The sequence below is a fragment of the Rhinoderma darwinii genome, chromosome 2, assembly GCF_050947455.1.
Source record: "Rhinoderma darwinii isolate aRhiDar2 chromosome 2, aRhiDar2.hap1, whole genome shotgun sequence".
Lineage (NCBI taxonomy): Eukaryota > Metazoa > Chordata > Amphibia > Anura > Rhinodermatidae > Rhinoderma > Rhinoderma darwinii.
Window position 1 is genome coordinate 129,287,000 of NC_134688.1, and position 20,674 is coordinate 129,307,673.

The following is a 20,674-nucleotide window of genomic DNA, read 5'->3' on the forward strand; positions in this document are numbered from 1 at the left end:
TCAAATTTTACTGCCTGTAGTAGAACGATTAAAATAATGTTTAATTGATGATAATTAAAAATGGGCTATCCTAGCCCTAGTTTCAATAGAACAGGCTCAGTTAAGGTGGTCAGTAATGAAGAGAGGAAAACTCGTGTGCTGACGATATTCCAAACACCGAGCAAAACCTCTCCACTTATAGTATACTGCACTGACACACCACACTGACATAGGAGACAGTCCAACGCGTTTCCGTGCCACTAATACATGTGACACATCATCAGGGACTCTCAATTCGGTTTATTAAATTGTATATTCTATTACTGCCGTTCAGCACAGTTGTGTGCCAAATTGAACCTCACGGCGCGTGTCAGGCTCTAATGCATTGGCCGCACACGCGCCGGCGAAGTTCCGGTCTATTTGACAGGCCTAAGCCCACCCATTCAGCTGACGTAGCTACGGCCCGGCACCAACCCACAGTGAACACGTCAAAAATGACGTTGCAGGAGAGGTGCCGAGCCTCCAAAGCAGCAGCCAATCAGCTTTCATTTGAACGCTACAGCGTCCCATGTTACCTAGGAGATCTCCAGGCGAATCAGTATAACTGGTGAGTGAATACACGACTCAGTGCAGATGCAGTTTAAGACAAAAAGAACAAAACAAAGCATCAGAAACACCATATAGTTGTTAAAGGTAATTAATATGTCGAAATTTATTGCGCGTATAGAATAAGTAAATAGGCAGTATCAGACCGCTACATACATTTCCATGATGGGATACATGTCAAATTGCCGCTGAAAAAACGCATAACAAACCGCATGTTTGCGCATGATCATGAAAGAACATTTTTTGCATCCCATACCATAAGGATCACCTGTATTTACCATACGTGCCACGAGAAAAAGCCACTAAACACAGCAACTAGTTGGTTTGTATTGTCTTATATTAGATAAGATTGATTAGTTGTACAATAAGTGTCTTACCAGACCCAATCACAAGACGCTTGAGGTAGATACAAGTTTCAATAGTAATAATGGCCCTACACGCAAGGAATTCGGTTAGATATAGTACAGGTCCTCCGCAAAAGATTGCATTAGGCCATACGTAGATAAACTGGAAACAGCGACCCGTGGACCAAATCCACCGATATCACCCAAACGGTATGATTTAACACTCGAGTAGATGTTCAACCCAGAGTATTACTATAGGAAGCATGCATAAGAAATCTGTTCATTTAGACCTAGGGGACAAATGGTTTGAAGACGATGGATCCATTGCGCTTCTTTTTGCATAATCCTTTTATCAATGTCACCGCCTCTTAGTGTCTGTCTAATACATTCCACCCCTTGAAATTTGAGGTTTGAAGAGTCACCACCATGACACTCCCAGACATGGCGGGACACTGAGGTATCTTTTTGTCGCCTAACGTCCCCAATATGCTCTCTAATCCTCCTTCTAAATTCCCTTTTAGTTTTCCCTACATATTGCATTTTACAACCGCAGGTAATTAAGTAGACCAGCCCCTCGGTTTTGCAATTAATGTAGGACCTGTTTTCAAAGCTTTTCCCCGTAACGGTACTCGTAAACTTATTGCTGTATAGTATGGACTCACAGGCCTTGCAGGATCCACATCTAAAACTTCCTTTAAGGCCACGATTCAGCCAGGTACCTACAGGGTCCTGGATTTTAAGATGGCTGTGAACTAACCGATCCTTGACATTGCATCCACGTCTATAGGTAATCAAGGGGGCTTTACCTACCAAACCCCCAATGTCTGGGTCAGCTTGCAGTATACCCCAGTAGCGTTGTAGGATGGACCGAACTTCCATACTAGAGGAGTCAAAAGTACCGATGACCCTAATTGCTTCCTCCTCCACTTCCTTCGGTTTAGGGTTCAATAAATCATCCCGATTTCTACCTAATGCGTTCTGGTATGCATCTTTGAGTACTTGTCTTGGATATCCTCTCCGCCGAAATCTGTTTTCTAGTTCATGAGCCGAAATCTTATAATCAGATATAGTCGAACAGTTCCGGCGTGCCCTCAGATATTGGCCTTTCGGAATACCACGTCTCAGATTTAGAGGATGACAACTTTCCCATCTCAGGAGACTGTTTGTAGCAGTAGATTTCCTAAACATGTTGGTTTGAATGGCTCCTGAGGGTGTCTTACAGATCGTGACATCAAGGAATGTGATCTTATTATCATTAATCTCTGACGTGAAAAAAAGGCCTAGGTTGTTTACGTTGAGGACACCCACAAACTCCATGAATTGTGCCCTTGTTCCTTTCCATAAAATCAGAATGTCGTCTATGAATCTAATCCATAGAAGGATACAGGAGGTCCATTGTTCCATTAGATCCGTAAAGACGCACTCTTTTTCCCACCAGCCCAAATACAGGTTGGCATATGTCGGGGCACATGGACTCCCCATGGCAACCCCCTTCAGCTGGTGGAAAATCTTTTGATTGAACAAGAAGAAATTGTGTTCCAATACAAATTTCAACAACAAAATGACAAATTCATTGTGGGCCCTGAAGTGTGTACCCTTGTCTCTCAAAAAGTAATCAATGGCACAACATCCCTGCTCATGGGGGATAGAGCTGTACAACGCCTCCACGTCTAATGAGGCAAGAAAAACATCATGGTCAAGACGAATGCCCTCCAGTTTCCTCAGGGTATCCATAGTATCCCTGACGTATGAGGGCAATGCTACTACAAAGGGTCTAAGAATGCGGTCCAGATACACACTAGCATTTTGCGTCAAGCTGTCAATACCGGATACAATTGGGCGACCTTTTAAAGGGGTCGTCCCTTTGTGGATTTTAGGTAAACTGTAAAATGTTGCAACCTGTGGAAAATCGGTCAACATAAATTTGAATTCTTTCTCGCTGATCAAGTTAAGAGTTTTTGCCGAGTCCAAGATGTCCTTCAATTGACTCTTAAAAATCCTTGTGGGGTCATATTCAAGAACCCTATAGCATTGTTGATCCTGCAAAATATGAAGACACATTTTTAAATAGCGGCTCCGATCCATGACCACGATATTACCGCCTTTATCCGAAGGCTTTATAACAATCGTGTCATCCATTTCAAGGGATCGTAGACCCGCCATTTCCTCCTTGGTTGTATTGAAATGACCAAACTTACAGTCATCAAGTGACCTAAGTTGGTCTTCAACAACTTTTACGAACACATCAATGGGGGTGTTATCATTTAGAGGTGCAAATTTAGTGGATGGGGCCCTCAGATCTGTAAATGGACCCATACCAATCTCTCTTTGACCTTCCTCCCATAATCCTTCCAATACTCTAAGGTCTGGTAAATCATCCTCAGTTATGCCCAATTCTAGGCATTTACGACGATCGTGCGTCAGAAAAAACTTCTTCCATTTTAATTTTCGAGCAAATAAATTAATATCCTTTACCCAGGTGAATAGATTAAATCTATTTGTAGGGACAAATGACAACCCCCTTTTAAGGATACCAATTTCCTCACTTTTGAGTACTCGGGATGAGAGATTGATGACCTGGGATTCATCTTCATCAGATCTAGACCTATAGCCTAGATGTCTCTCCTGTCTCTCAAGAGGTATTCCGAGATGGGATGGCTTTTGGCTAAAAAACCACCCCCCCCGGCTTTGCCCTTTTCCTCTACCTCTACCCCTTAGATTGGCACGTGTGGGATAGCGAGTCTGATCCATCCCTCCCCGTTGTCGCCTAAAGTGGGTTCTCCCTTGTTCAGAGTCGGAGTATTCCTGCTCTGACGATGAAATGTCAGTTTCGGGTTCAAGAGTAGTTTTAGATTTAATACTATAATCGAATATTCTTCCCTCCTTAAAGTCAAGCGTGTCACGAACGAATTGATAATGTTTTCGCTCCTTTATATGGTTCGTAAATTTTTCCACAGCTTGCTGTAGGACAATTTCTTTCCTCTCATACTCTATGTTGGAGGAAAAAATTTTTGCCGATGTTATTGCTTCTTTCAGTTGTTGTGTGCTTTTTGCCAGGCAATTTTTTTCCTCCTCTAATAACAGACCCATGAATCTTAGTGAGGACTCAACAGATTCTGTTTCCCATTTCTTCAGTAAATCTGGGGATCTGATTCTGGCTGCTGGAGTCAAGGAAATTCTTAAGCCCCTAGGGACAATTTTATTTCTGCTATATGTTTCTAAGGTTTGTATTTCCCACCAAGATCTTATGTGGTCTTTATAGATTTTTGTCAGTTGGCGAAATGACGCATTAATGTTTAAATTCTGAGTAGGAAGCACAATCTCATTTTCAGAGAAAACCTCCTTAACATCATGCACCCATTTGTCAATATTAAATTCACCAGTTAGAAATCCTGCCATCTCCAATCAAAATACGTTAAATTGACAGAATATGCGCAAAGGTAAGATTATTTCGTTCCGTTAATGATTCAAATTTTACTGCCTGTAGTAGAACGATTAAATACTCCGACTCTGAACAAGGGAGAACCCACTTTAGGCGACAACGGGGAGGGATGGATCAGACTCGCTATCCCACACGTGCCAATCTAAGGGGTAGAGGTAGAGGAAAAGGGCAAAGCCGGGGGGGTGGTTTTTTAGCCAAAAGCCATCCCATCTCGGAATACCTCTTGAGAGACAGGAGAGACATCTAGGCTATAGGTCTAGATCTGATGAAGATGAATCCCAGGTCATCAATCTCTCATCCCGAGTACTCAAAAGTGAGGAAATTGGTATCCTTAAAAGGGGGTTGTCATTTGTCCCTACAAATAGATTTAATCTATTCACCTGGGTAAAGGATATTAATTTATTTGCTCGAAAATTAAAATGGAAGAAGTTTTTTCTGACGCACGATCGTCGTAAATGCCTAGAATTGGGCATAACTGAGGATGATTTACCAGACCTTAGAGTATTGGAAGGATTATGGGAGGAAGGTCAAAGAGAGATTGGTATGGGTCCATTTACAGATCTGAGGGCCCCATCCACTAAATTTGCACCTCTAAATGATAACACCCCCATTGATGTGTTCGTAAAAGTTGTTGAAGACCAACTTAGGTCACTTGATGACTGTAAGTTTGGTCATTTCAATACAACCAAGGAGGAAATGGCGGGTCTACGATCCCTTGAAATGGATGACACGATTGTTATAAAGCCTTCGGATAAAGGCGGTAATATCGTGGTCATGGATCGGAGCCGCTATTTAAAAATGTGTCTTCATATTTTGCAGGATCAACAATGCTATAGGGTTCTTGAATATGACCCCACAAGGATTTTTAAGAGTCAATTGAAGGACATCTTGGACTCGGCAAAAACTCTTAACTTGATCAGCGAGAAAGAATTCAAATTTATGTTGACCGATTTTCCACAGGTTGCAACATTTTACAGTTTACCTAAAATCCACAAAGGGACGACCCCTTTAAAAGGTCGCCCAATTGTATCCGGTATTGACAGCTTGACGCAAAATGCTAGTGTGTATCTGGACCGCATTCTTAGACCCTTTGTAGTAGCATTGCCCTCATACGTCAGGGATACTATGGATACCCTGAGGAAACTGGAGGGCATTCGTCTTGACCATGATGTTTTTCTTGCCTCATTAGACGTGGAGGCGTTGTACAGCTCTATCCCCCATGAGCAGGGATGTTGTGCCATTGATTACTTTTTGAGAGACAAGGGTACACACTTCAGGGCCCACAATGAATTTGTCATTTTGTTGTTGAAATTTGTATTGGAACACAATTTCTTCTTGTTCAATCAAAAGATTTTCCACCAGCTGAAGGGGGTTGCCATGGGGAGTCCATGTGCCCCGACATATGCCAACCTGTATTTGGGCTGGTGGGAAAAAGAGTGCGTCTTTACGGATCTAATGGAACAATGGACCTCCTGTATCCTTCTATGGATTAGATTCATAGACGACATTCTGATTTTATGGAAAGGAACAAGGGCACAATTCATGGAGTTTGTGGGTGTCCTCAACGTAAACAACCTAGGCCTTTTTTTCACGTCAGAGATTAATGATAATAAGATCACATTCCTTGATGTCACGATCTGTAAGACACCCTCAGGAGCCATTCAAACCAACATGTTTAGGAAATCTACTGCTACAAACAGTCTCCTGAGATGGGAAAGTTGTCATCCTCTAAATCTGAGACGTGGTATTCCGAAAGGCCAATATCTGAGGGCACGCCGGAACTGTTCGACTATATCTGATTATAAGATTTCGGCTCATGAACTAGAAAACAGATTTCGGCGGAGAGGATATCCAAGACAAGTACTCAAAGATGCATACCAGAACGCATTAGGTAGAAATCGGGATGATTTATTGAACCCTAAACCGAAGGAAGTGGAGGAGGAAGCAATTAGGGTCATCGGTACTTTTGACTCCTCTAGTATGGAAGTTCGGTCCATCCTACAACGCTACTGGGGTATACTGCAAGCTGACCCAGACATTGGGGGTTTGGTAGGTAAAGCCCCCTTGATTACCTATAGACGTGGATGCAATGTCAAGGATCGGTTAGTTCACAGCCATCTTAAAATCCAGGACCCTGTAGGTACCTGGCTGAATCGTGGCCTTAAAGGAAGTTTTAGATGTGGATCCTGCAAGGCCTGTGAGTCCATACTATGCAGCAATAAGTTTACGAGTACCGTTACGGGGAAAAGCTTTGAAAACAGGTCCTACATTAATTGCAAAACCGAGGGGCTGGTCTACTTAATTACCTGCGGTTGTAAAATGCAATATGTAGGGAAAACTAAAAGGGAATTTAGAAGGAGGATTAGAGAGCATATTGGGGACGTTAGGCGACAAAAAGATACCTCAGTGTCCCGCCATGTCTGGGAGTGTCATGGTGGTGACTCTTCAAACCTCAAATTTCAAGGGGTGGAATGTATTAGACAGACACTAAGAGGCGGTGACATTGATAAAAGGATTATGCAAAAAGAAGCGCAATGGATCCATCGTCTTCAAACCATTTGTCCCCTAGGTCTAAATGAACAGATTTCTTATGCATGCTTCCTATAGTAATACTCTGGGTTGAACATCTACTCGAGTGTTAAATCATACCGTTTGGGTGATATCGGTGGATTTGGTCCACGGGTCGCTGTTTCCAGTTTATCTACGTATGGCCTAATGCAATCTTTTGCGGAGGACCTGTACTATATCTAACCGAATTCCTTGCGTGTAGGGCCATTATTACTATTGAAACTTGTATCTACCTCAAGCGTCTTGTGATTGGGTCTGGTAAGACACTTATTGTACAACTAATCAATCTTATCTAATATAAGACAATACAAACCAACTAGTTGCTGTGTTTAGTGGCTTTTTCTCGTGGCACGTATGGTAAATACAGGTGATCCTTATGGTATGGGATGCAAAAAATGTTCTTTCATGATCATGCGCAAACATGCGGTTTGTTATGCGTTTTTTCAGCGGCAATTTGACATGTATCCCATCATGGAAATGTATGTAGCGGTCTGATACTGCCTATTTACTTATTCTATACGCGCAATAAATTTAGACATATTAATTACCTTTAACAACTATATGGTGTTTCTGATGCTTTGTTTTGTTCTTTTTGTCTTAAACTGCATCTGCACTGAGTCGTGTATTCACTCACCAGTTATACTGATTCGCCTGGAGATCTCCTAGGTAACATGGGACGCTGTAGCGTTCAAATGAAAGCTGATTGGCTGCTGCTTTGGAGGCTCGGCACCTCTCCTGCAACGTCATTTTTGACGTGTTCACTGTGGGTTGGTGCCGGGCCGTAGCTACGTCAGCTGAATGGGTGGGCTTAGGCCTGTCAAATAGACCGGAACTTCGCCGGCGCGTGTGCGGCCAATGCATTAGAGCCTGACACGCGCCGTGAGGTTCAATTTGGCACACAACTGTGCTGAACGGCAGTAATAGAATATACAATTTAATAAACCGAATTGAGAGTCCCTGATGATGTGTCACATGTATTAGTGGCACGGAAACGCGTTGGACTGTCTCCTATGTCAGTGTGGTGTGTCAGTGCAGTATACTATAAGTGGAGAGGTTTTGCTCGGTGTTTGGAATATCGTCAGCACACGAGTTTTCCTCTCTTCATTACTGACCACCTTAACAGCCTGTTCTATTGAAACTAGGGCTAGGATAGCCCATTTTTAATTATCATCAATTAAACATTATTTTAATCGTTCTACTACAGGCAGGAAATTTTAAAGCCAGCATCTTCTCAATTTGAAAAGTGCATGACTCCCCCTTTGGTAGTTTTTTATCCACAAGTTGACGTGGGAAACCTTTGCGATTCCTGCGTATTGTGCCACAGGCTCCGGTGTTGGCACAATGAAGGGCGCTAAACAATGGCACACTGGTATAAAAACTGTCCGTGTATACATGATACCCCTTGTGTAGGAAAGGGCCAATTAAATCCCACACAATCTTACCAGTGGTACCAATATTTGGAGGGCACCCTGGTGGATTGAATTCACTGTCTTTACCCTCGTAGATCTTAAATGCACATGTGTAGCCAGTAGTGCTTTCACATAATTTGTAGATCTTTACCCCATATTTTGCACTTTTTGAGGGTATGAATTGGTGGAATGAGAGACGCCCTTTGAAATTCATTAGCGATTCATCCACTGCTAAATTTTGTTCAGGGGTATATGCTCCTAAAAAGGAGGAATTAAGAAAATTTAGCAAAGGCCTTAATTTATACAGCCGGTCACGGCTTCTGTCGCTGGAAGGGGGTGCCTGTAGGTTGTCACTAAAGTGGAGAAATCGCATAAGTATTTCGTACCTGCTGCGTGACATAATGCCAGAAAAAATGGGGGTGGCATGTATAGGGCTTGATGCCCAATATGACCTAATAGAGAGTTTTTTTATAATTCCCATGTTAAGGGTGAGGCCCAGAATTTTTTTTATTTCCGTTGCATTTGTGGGATTCCACAACCTGGCATAAGGTGACGAAGGCTTATTGGCAATGTACTGCCTGGCATACAAATTTGTTTCCTGCACAAAATGTTCCAAAACTTGGTCCGTAATAAAAATATTAAAATAATTTAGTGGTGAAAAATTACTGACATTGGGACTTATGCCAGGAGTAGCAATAAAGTCATTTATGGTGGGAGAAAATAGACTTGTGGGTTCCCACACTAAATCGGTTTGGTGGGGTTGCGCAATTTCAGGGGCTGCACTTTGAACGGACGTTGTGGCAACTGCGCCGTCTCCCATATCACTGGTGCTGGGTCTCATATCCGTAGAATCCCTTGAAGCGACACTTTCGCTGTCGCTTTCAAGAAAAAGCTCAACTTCAGATGCAGAATCCGTATCGGAGCATAGCATCTGATAGGCTTCCTCAACGCTGTATCTTTTGTCAGCCATAATGATTATACAGTCTAAACTGCAAATAATAAATGTAACTAGCGGTTTCAATTTTTTTATCAACTAATCACACTAAAGGAATTAAACTTTTTTTTTTATTTTTTTTTAAAGTTTTTTTTTTTTCAAACCTAAACCCTACGCCTAACACAAACTGTAAAGCCAAGCCCAGAACAGCACCCTACGCCGTCTAACAGCGTACCCTAAAAAGAGTCGTTTATAGTACGATTCTTAGTATGTATATACAGTAAATATATTTATATTTATATATATGTATATACTATATACTATAAAATACTGAAAAAATGATTTTTTTTTTGAAACTGTGTGACAAGTGATTTTGTGTAGGGGACACTGACACACTTGTATCTGTTTCTCTCCACAGCTAGAACAGAGTGAGGAGAAACAGATACATGTTTTACTTTTATTTTACAGTAGTGATCACTATGATTGGATCTCATAGTGAACACAAAAAAGATCAGGAACCAATACTATTGGCTCCTGATCACTGCTCTAAGAACAGAGCTGCTAGCAACAGCTCGTTCTTAGAGCAGGAGCTGTCATTTAGACACTCCCGGCGGCTCTGTACACAGTAACAGCATGTGACCGCTGTGATTGGCTGTCACAGCGGTCACATGCTGTTACGACGAAATCGGCAGGTCCTGATGGCTGCACTAAGAACCGGACCTGTTACATACAGCCGGTTTTTAGTGCAGACTTGACTAGGCTGCCGTTAAACCCACTCTACTACAGCGACGCCAAAAGGCGTCGTTGTAGACTGAGTACATGCACCGCCCGACGTCAAAAGACGGTGGGCGGTCGTTAAGGGGTTAATATTCCCATCTCGCAGAAAAACAAATATCATCTGATAGCCATTTGGGATCCTGTCCAGCCACAAAGAAGTATAGAGGTGTCCACACATGCGTATGGCTCACTCCATTCAAGTCTAAGGGAGTTGCTGGCTTGACTTTCTCTATAACCCCATTTAGATCTCTGGGGAGGGCCATGTGCATTTGCGCCCACCTCCCCTGTATATGGCTGCCGTAGAAGGGTCAAGTGCGGCCGAGTTACAGAGGGCCCTTACCAAATCTTTTGCCCAGGGGCCTCTACCAAACTTAACCCTTTCCCGACATTTGACAAACATTTATGTCATAGTTAGAAGGGGTAGTGTATGGAGCGGGCTCATGGCCGTTACACAAAGGTGGCCACGCCATCGCCCCCTCCCTCGATCTTGGTGTGCCGATGGTTGTCTTGGCTGCCTGAGGTCCTTCCTTAATAGATGGACGATAAAAGCATGTGGTCGTGTGTTCTACTAACTTGCAGTACTAATGTCAGCATTTATTTATTTCATGTTACATACATAGTGTCAACACAGAGAAGGCTCCTGAGAAGAAGACCACCTCCATGATGTGGTATATGGACAAGGGTTGTCTTGAAAGGACAACCACTTCTAAACAAATCTATACTAGTGAAAAAAAATTGTTTTTCCAGACGCTGGTGATAAACCTTTTTTCTTGTTAAATACTAGCCTTATGGAATAGTACAGTTCCCCCTCTTCCCTGAAAACTAGACTAGAAAAAGTTAAGATCAATTTTAAATGTGAAGTTGTTCATTGATGTGTTGGGCGGGAATTTATATTGGATGAAAACAATGTTACATTTCCTATTGAAAAAGTTAAAGGTCTTTAATCTACATCCTCTTGACTTTTAATGAAAACTGTAACAGGGGGTCCACAAAAACATGAAGATTTAATAGTATAGCGCACCATGTATTCTACCTACATCCTCTGTGGCTAAACATTGGCTGCCAGCAAATAAGAATACTGATTAGGGAGTGTGAAAGATGCAAAAATACAGTGTTATTTATCTTCAATAAGTGATATGGTTAGGAGAAATGTCTATGTTTTCCGTTTGGACATCTCTTTAAATGTAGTCATTTTATTCATTCAATTTTAGATTTTGTGCTGTATATTTTACCTTCTGTGTAGATACTGTTTCATGTAATGATATTCCATGTTATTAATCTTTAGGAATGTCATGTTAATGGATGAATGACTATGTGCAATTCCAGATATTTTAGATATGCTCCATGTTACATACATTACTGAGTAAAGCTATATATATATATATATATATATGTGTGTGTGTGTGTGTGTGTGTGTGTGTGTGTGTGTGTGTGTGTGTGTGTGTGTGTGTGTGTGTGTGTGTGTGTGTATATATATATATTTATCTATAGATATATTTAATATCCGATAGATAGATAGATAGATAGATAGATAGATAGATAGATAGATAGATAGATAGATAGATAGATAGATAGATAGTATTCAAAAAATAGGTAGCACTCCGTAGCAAATGTGAATAAAGTGGGTACTTTTATTTCCCCCTGTGCAACGTTTCAGCTCTGTCCTCTAGAGCCTTTCTCTAGAGGACAACCAGAAAGGCTCTAGAGGACAGAGCTGAAACGTTGCACAGGGGGAAATAAAAGTACCCACTTTATTCACATTTGCTATGGAGTGCTGCCTATTTTTTGAATACTACATAATTTGGAACTTGGTCTGTTCCTGGAGGCTTGCACCCACAGTTTGCCGGTGCTGCTGGATCCCTTTGTTGTTTGGATAGATAGATAGATAGATAGATAGATAGATAGATAGATAGATAGATAGATAGATAGATAGATAGATAGATAGATAGATAGATAGATAGATAGATAGATAGATAGACAGACAGATATGAGATAGATAAAAACAGTGTTCTTTTTTTAAAAATATTTATAGTATAAAAAAAAATGTATCGTTATATTTTGTTCTTCATTTTTTCACAGTTTTAAATGTCTGCTGTCAGTGAATAGAATAATTTTTGTTTACATTCACAGCCGAGAGTTTACTAAATTTGTATCCAGTCATGGCAAATACATCTCCAACACATCTCTCACAATGTTCACATGTTGTGATCCTGTCCAGATATACGTGTAGACAGATTCCGGACAAAATCCTCAGCAATCTTACTGACAATGCATGTGCATGTTTTTTTTTCTGCCTCGTTCACATGCTCCGGTAATAATTCCTGCGGAATAAACAGATTTTATAATCTGCAGCATAATGCATGCAAATTCCTCACTGAGAAGCCATTACAATTCAGTAGAGTTAATCCACAGCCGAAATAGGTATACCCTATTTGATATGTACATGTTTTCAGTCTCTCATTGTGAGGGTATGTTCACACGCTGAGCCAAAAACGTCTGAAAATACGGAGCTGTTTTCAAGGGAAAACAGCACCTGATTTTCAGACGTTTTTTGAGAAACTCACGTTTTTCGCGGCGTTTTTCGCGCCGTTTTCGCGCCGTGTTTTCGGCCGTTTTTGGAGCTGTTTTCAATGGAGTCTATGAGAAAACGGCTCCAAAAACGTCCCAAGAAGTGTCCTTCACTTCTTTTGACGAGGCTGTAATTTTACGCGTCGTCTTTTGACAGCTGTCAAATGACGACTCGTAAATTACAGGTCGTCGGCACAGTACGTCGGCAAACCCATTCAAATGAATGGGCAGATGTTTGCCGACGTATTGGAGCCGTATTTTCAGGCGTAAAACGAGGCATAATACGCCTCGTTTACGCCTGAAAATAGGTCGTGTGAACCCAGCCTAAAGGAAAATGTTCCCATTCACTGACAGTTTTCACTGTTTAAACTATGTTTGATTTCAATGAATGGAATAATTTCTTGAAATAAATCTTAAAAATGGTGATGAATTAAAACATATAATAAATAACAGACTGCAGGTCGAGGACTGTTTGACTAGCAGGTCAATGTCCTAGTTGATGGTGTGTCAGGATGCCCCTTCTCCTAATATAACGTTTTCTTTAGGCCAGGATCGCACACAGTTTTGATGCAGCTTTTGGTGCAGTTTTTGGCTCAGGTTTTTTTTTTTTTTTGCCGAACACAGGTGTGGACACAAAAGAAAAAAAAGATGCATCAGTCTTTTCTTTATAACTATTCTTCCTTTTGGATCCACTTTTGGCTTTGACTCAAAAAACTACTAAGAGACTGCACTAAAAACTGCCTAAAAACTGTATGTGTGATCCTGGCTTAAATATTTTTATTTCGTTTTGGACTTCCAAGTACATATGTAAAGCTTAGGCTGTGTTCACATCACCGTCTTTGTTCCGTTGAGGGGCTCCGTCGGAGGTTTCCGTCAGGTTAACAACTCAGCGGAAATGCAAACGGAAATCTAAGCTTCCGTTTCCCTCACCATTGAACTCAAAGGTGACGGAAACATAGCTAATGGTTTCCGTCTGTCACCGTTGTGACAGGGTTCCGTTGTTCTTGACGGAACCAATAGCGCAGTCAACTGCACTATTGATTCCGTCAAAACCATGGAACTCTGTCACAACGGTGACAGACGGAAACCATTAGCTATGTTTCCGTCACCTTTGAGTTCAATGGTGAGGGAAACGGAAGCTTAGATTTCCGTTTGCATTTCCGCTGAGTTGTTAACCTGACGGAAACCTCCGACGGAGCCCCTCAACGGAACAAAGACGGTGATGTGAACACAGCCTAAGCTTTACATATGTACTTGGAAGTCCAAAACGAAATAAAAATATTTAAGCCAGGATCACACATACAGTTTTTAGGCAGTTTTTAGTGCAGTCTCTTAGTAGTTTTTTGAGTCAAAGCCAAAAGTGGATCCAAAAGGAAGAATAGTTATAAAGAAAAGACTGATGCATCTTTTTTTTCTTTTGTGTCCACACCTGTGTTCGGCTAAAAAAAAAAAAACCTGAGCCAAAAACTGCACCAAAAGCTGCAACAAAACTGTGTGCGATCCTGGCCTAAAGAAAACGTTATATTAGGAGAAGGGGCATCCTGACACACCATCAACTAGGACATTGACCTGCTAGTCAAACAGTCCTAGACCTGCAGTCTGTTATTTATTATATGTTTTAATTCATCACCATTTTTATGATTTATTTCAAGAAATTATTCCATTCATTGAAATCAAACATATTTGTGGACAGCGTGCCAGATTTGTGGATGACTTGCAGATGACTACGGATCCGTATTTGCAGACAGTTCAAAAACTCTATGGTCGTGTGCATGAGGCCTTACCGTTAGACAGTGGCCACTACGGGGGGATTTTAGTATCACATGCTGTCCATTCAAATGAATGGCCGACCACCAGAGCAAGAGTGGCTCCTTGTAAACTCTGCGCACTGGCTAATAGAGGGGGTTCCCAAGTTGGGGACCCCCTCTTTATTGTCCATATTGAGACAACTATTCAAATTAAGGCAACAGTTTTATCAGCTTAGTAACATGGGTACATTTTGTTATTGAGGTTAGTGTTAGTTCTACCTTTTTCTCTCCAGTGAACTCAGGAAACATTACTTTTCACTCAGTGTTATGTACATAGTAGCCTTGATGTGGCCTCTTAGCTTGACATTTTTGTGGTTGAGTACCAAGTCGTTCTTTTCACTTCCCCTTGTCGTACACCAAGTGTACAGGATCCTGCTCCATATCAGTGACATAGATCAGAGTGCAGAAGAATAGACCTATGATCTGGATAGGAAGTTCATCAATAGAGGGAGCATTGCTCTAACATAGTCACCTGAGAAGCCTGCAATTCAAGAGGGTAAGGAATGACAAAAGGTCATTGTCTCTCTATGTAAGGTAGAATGATAGGTATAGCCATCAGGCATCCGGCTGGACACACATCTATTATTCACAGGATGCACTTTCTTTATCTTTCTGATAAGTACCACTGACATTAGCTGCAAGTCAGCTGTTCCACTTCTACTGTTGTCAGACCAATAGATTACATTGTATCACATATATTGTCACATTATCCCTGCTATTATGGCTCTTGTTTGTTTGTGATGCAAACAAATAAAAAACTGCAATATAGTTATACTTAAACTAAAGATGTCATGTGTTTATTAGTGAAATGTTGGCCCAAAAACAACCTGTCCTGCATACAATCTTCTTCTTCCTCTATAACTTTCATACCCCCCCTTCCAGGACTTTTTCGAGCCTCTTCTCTCTGGAATTCTGTACCATGAGCCGTCAGACAGTTCTCTACCCTACAAACCTTCAAATGTAACATAAAAACTGTTCCGACCATCTCATAACCTCCTAATAATCACTATCTCAACGCTACTTTCCCCCACCTCTTTTCAATATTCCCCCAATCATTTTAGATTGTAAGCTCATATGAGTAGGCTACTTTATCTTCTTACGGATTTATTTTTTTTAACTTGATCATTTCTTTTATGTTTTAATGTAACACATCGTACAGTGCCATAAAAGATCATTAAAAGTTATTAGAGGGTTGTATCCAAAATCATGATTTATCACCTATCCATAGGGTAGATGATCATTTTCTGATCGCTGGGGGCCTAACTGCTGGAACCCCCACAGATCATGACAATGGGAGTTCCAAACCCCGTTACTCCTCTCTGATCGACCGCAGTGCAGAGGACATTGAATGGAGTGGCAGTCAGGCATGCGCGCTGCTGCTCCATTCAAAGTCTATAGGAATGACGGAAATAGCCGAGTACATGTTTCCATCATTCTTGTAGACATGGATTGGAGTGGAGAGCACATGCCTGGCTGCGGGAGCTGCAGTGAGGGGTATCTGGGAGATTGGTCGGGGGGTCTCAGCAATCAGAAAAGATTGTCTATCCTGAGGATAGGTGATAATTTATGATTCTGGGAAAACCCCTTTAATCTGAATGGAAATTCAATCAACTTATGTCCCTGATACATTTTCATAACAAATTTATGTAATGTACCTTGCTCCCTCTCTGAATATGTTGCAGTAAACGCTATATCATCTACTATTTATGGCCGTCAGCTCTGCTAATCTTCAAATGACTGAAAGGTTGTCACAGCTCCACCCCTCTTATTATCATGTGGTAGTGCTCTGATCTTCATCATCAACACCTTCCCCATCCAGATAACTGTCTGATCTCTTGTCCCTACCAATTTTATCTCTATGCCATCTCTATACTAACATTGCTTATTTAATAAACTTGTTGGTAATTGCAAAAAAGCATGTGAGGATTTTAGAAACAAAGCACAGAAAATAAATGTTTACATTTTTGATATCTGAAAACAAGGGAAAGGGAAAATTGGAGGAGTTACCAGTAGCAACCAAGCAGATTGCACATTTCATTTTCCAAGGGGGTGGAAATGTGAGCGGGAATCTGTATTTTTATTATGGGCAACTCCTCCACTATTCCTTTGCAACAGTTAGGCCCCATGCACACGACCGTGTTCGGTCCGTGATATACAGTCCGCGTGTCGGCCGCATGTCCCGGACGGAACACAGTGCAGGGAGCCGGGCTCCTAGCATCATACTTATCTATGACACTAGGTGTCCCTGCCTGTCCACGGAACTACTGTCCCGTACTGAAAACATGATTACAGTATGAGACAGTTGTCCCCCAGCGAGGTTAGTGACACCTAGCGTCATAGATAAGTATGATGCTAGGAGCCCGGCTCCCTGCACTGTGTTCGGTTCGGGACATGTGGACCGTATATCAAGGACCGAACGCGGTGGTGTGCATGGGGCCTTAGGGTATGTTCACACGGCCTATTTTCGGCCGTTTTTTGGGCCGTAAACACCCGAAAAATGGCCGGAAAATCGGAAGCAGAATGCTTCCAAACATCTACCCATTGATTTAAATGGGAAAAACGGCGTTCTGTTTCCGGTGGGCTGTTTTTTTACGCGGCCGTTTTTCAAAACGGCCGCATTAAAAAAAACGGCCGCGAAAAAGAAGTGCCGCTTCTGGAGCCGTTTTTCATAGACTCTATAGAAAAAAAGCTCCAAAAATGTCCATAAAAACGCAGCCAAAATCGCGAGTGGCTTAAAAAACGTCAGAAAATCAGGAGCTGGTTTCCTTTGAAAACAGCTCCGTATTTTCAGACGTGTTTTGCTTATAAATGTATCAATGATAAGGTATCAGATTATTATATTAGCATTGCCCCTCTTACTCCCTGGTCTCTAGGAGAGGGGGCTGTACTGCATCACATCCTAGAGTCTCTAATAGTTTGTGATCATTTTCTGACAATTTACTGCCATTAAAGAAGCTGTGCTGAGTACAAATGGACATGAATGGAGAGAAGTGTATGACGCCGTCAGCGTCATACACTTCTCTGTACAACACCTACTTGGTCAAAAGTGAAAAAACGCCCAGTTGGGCATTAAGAAACTAATTAGCATAAATCTAAAATTGCTCATAACTTGCTCAAAAATTATCGTTTTTCAAAATAAAAACCACTGCTGTTATCTACATTACAGCGCAGATCAGATTCTTTAGGGGAAGGAGCACTTACAATCTGGTGACACAGCTTCTTTAACTTCAGCTGCCATAAAGCACACACCATGCTGTATTGTCTATACAGGAAAGAAGTGTGCGTCTCCAATATAGCCGGCCATAGATGCATGGGACATTCCCTTTAACAAAGTGCATAATAGGAATGGGGAGCATTACGTGTACCCTGTTATTTGAGCCATATATAATTAAAATTATCCTCATTTTGTAAACAGGGTGCAAGATGCTCCTGAAAACTTCATACACATTTGGACTTACTTTATATAACATTTTCACATAGATCCTCTAAGTTACTGGGCAGTAATGAAATTATTTTGCTGGCTAGGAATATATAACCATCGGGAGATTCCATATCATGAATCCACATATTTATTGGAACCCTAGCAGCGGACATACAGCAACATTGCGGTTAATGTGTTGTTCTTGCTGGAGTCTTAGAGGAATATTCCTGCCAACCCCTCGGATGCATTCTTCTGAAATGAGAACACTTTTGAAAAAAGTTCTAGCAGCCAAACAGCAGCCATCAATTTGCCAGAATCATTAGTCAGATAACATATTCCAGGATCATCATTGGATCATTACTCCAATGATGACTACTACTAAATCATTACAGGTGAAATATGTTATGTGAGCTGGGTCTGGTTCTATGGGGCAGTTAACTCTATGTTCGCATTTCTTGTAAAATGTATTAGTAAAGAACAGTCATTATAATGCTAGGTCTGCACATGGTGTTGTTCCATTGTGTATTTTACCACAGCATTTATATATGCAATATTCCTGAATACAGAAATGATATTCATCTTTTCCAGAACTGCTCATTATAAAATTATTTCAGCAATGTGGTTATTACTATGTTTTTCTCAGGGGCGTAGCTGTAGGGGGTGCAGAGGTAGTAGTTGCATGTGAGCCATGGTGCCCGAAGAGGCCTAAAGACCCCCTGACACATAAGAATACACCAGTATTGTAAATGGTTACAGATTTTGCATGGGTGCCCAGGAGCTTCAAATTACATCTCTGGTTTTTCTTTTTGGTACAATGGCGGTGCTGTTAAAGGGGTCAGCTGCATGTGCCCAATAAATAAAAAAAATAACCCGGATTTCATAATGATCATACCTCAGTCTTCCTCCAGACTTTTGTTCGGTGTTTCCTTTTTAAAATTTGGTATTTTATGCTACCTATATGCGCCTTTGCTTCTGCCCGCCGCTTCTTCTAATAGGGTCCCTCGTCATCGTGCTTTGCCAAAAGACTACAATTCCCATGAGGAATTATGATCGGGGGAGTTGCTTAGAGCTGAGAAGACGTCACATGACAGGTGACGTATCATTATGTGGGCATTAGAAATGAGAATGAAATATCACATGATATGAGACGTTTCCTAGTGGGGGTGGTTCAAATAAACTAAAAGTCACATGTCATGTGACGTTTCGTTAAGGTGCCAGAATAAAGTGAAGGAAATGACACCTGTGAATGGACGATTAATTTCCTACACACTTGAAATCATGGGAAAGTGTCACATTATCATAATACGACTTGTCACTCATCAGGTCCGAGGATGGTAGGCGCAGAGTCACATGACCGAGTTATATTGGCGCACTTTTAAAAAGACAAAGCAAATTAGTAAGTGTTATAACTTTAGTAGCTGGAGTGATTGACAAACAAATGTCTTAAAACCGGATGACCCCTTTAAGTGCAGCAACATTATTTACGAGAGAAAACAGCTCCTGATTTTCAGACGTTTTCTGTGCCACTCGCGATTTTCACTGCGTTTTTTACGGCCGTTTTTGGAGCTTTTTTTTTTCAATAGTCTATGGAAAACGGCTCCAAAAACGTCCCAAGAAGTGTCCTGCGCTTCTATTTCGCGGCCGTTTTTTTTACGTGTAAAAAAATGTGCGAAAAACGCTCTGTTGGAACAGAACGCCATATTTCCATTGAAATCAGTGGGCAGATGTTTGGAGGCGTTCTGCTTCCGATTTTTCGTCCGTTTATGGCCCGAAAAACGGCCGAAAAGGGGCCGTGTGAACATACCCTTATACTTGTGAATCGGGCATTATAATAGCTGAAAATCGCTGTGAAGAGAATTTTCCAGCTTGCATGATTCCAACAAGTCAAATAAGGTTTGGCAGTCATATAAGGAATGTTCCAAATGGTTGGTCAGCTGTTTCACATAACAAGGCAATGAAATAGACCACATGGGTGTCTTTCATGTTTTATTTGCAAATGATAAATGTCTAATATTAAGTCGTTTCTCTGTCCCCTCCCCAAATTCATTCAATATAATCAGCATAGAAGGGGTTACTCCACATTTTCTGTAATGCTGCCCAACCAAGCCTGTAGGGAACTGAGTGTGCAAGATATTCTATGTCTGGAAATAAAATTGTAGACTAAATTAAATCCAGAATGTCACTTTATTTGTTTGCCAAGATCTCACGGATTTTGGAATGTGTATGCAGTATATATAACAATACATAGTCATTTAATGCATCTGGAAAAATGTTCCCTTATGAAAGAAGTAAGCACAAGTAGCTCTCATTTTGTTGCATACTAGACAATATAACCAGTGCATATCAGGAAGGCAAGATAGATGGACGGCAGATGTCAGGGGGAAAGAAAGATTTGGCCCGATGGATTTCAACATGCCCAATACTTTGTTCCTGCAAAAGACTGTCCTTTTGGTCTCCATCGGGCTGGTATACATCAGAGCAGGCTATGCTTTTCGACCCCGAGAGATCTTGCAAAAAATTGTATACTTTTTTTTACCATGGTAGTCTATGGGTGGTGTATGCCACTGTATGTTATACATTACAGGTAAACATTTAACGTTATGGGCTTTTAAATAGCAGCAATACGTTAAATGGATACCATTATAGTCTATGGGCGCCATATGCTTTAAACGGATGCTTAACAGTGGCATCCGTCACCTATAGACTATAATTTTTATCCATTTAACGAACAGACTTATGAGAGTTAATGATGAATATGTTTAACATATACAATTAAAACTCTATGGTGACGGGTGCCACAGTTAAGGCATCCGTCTCC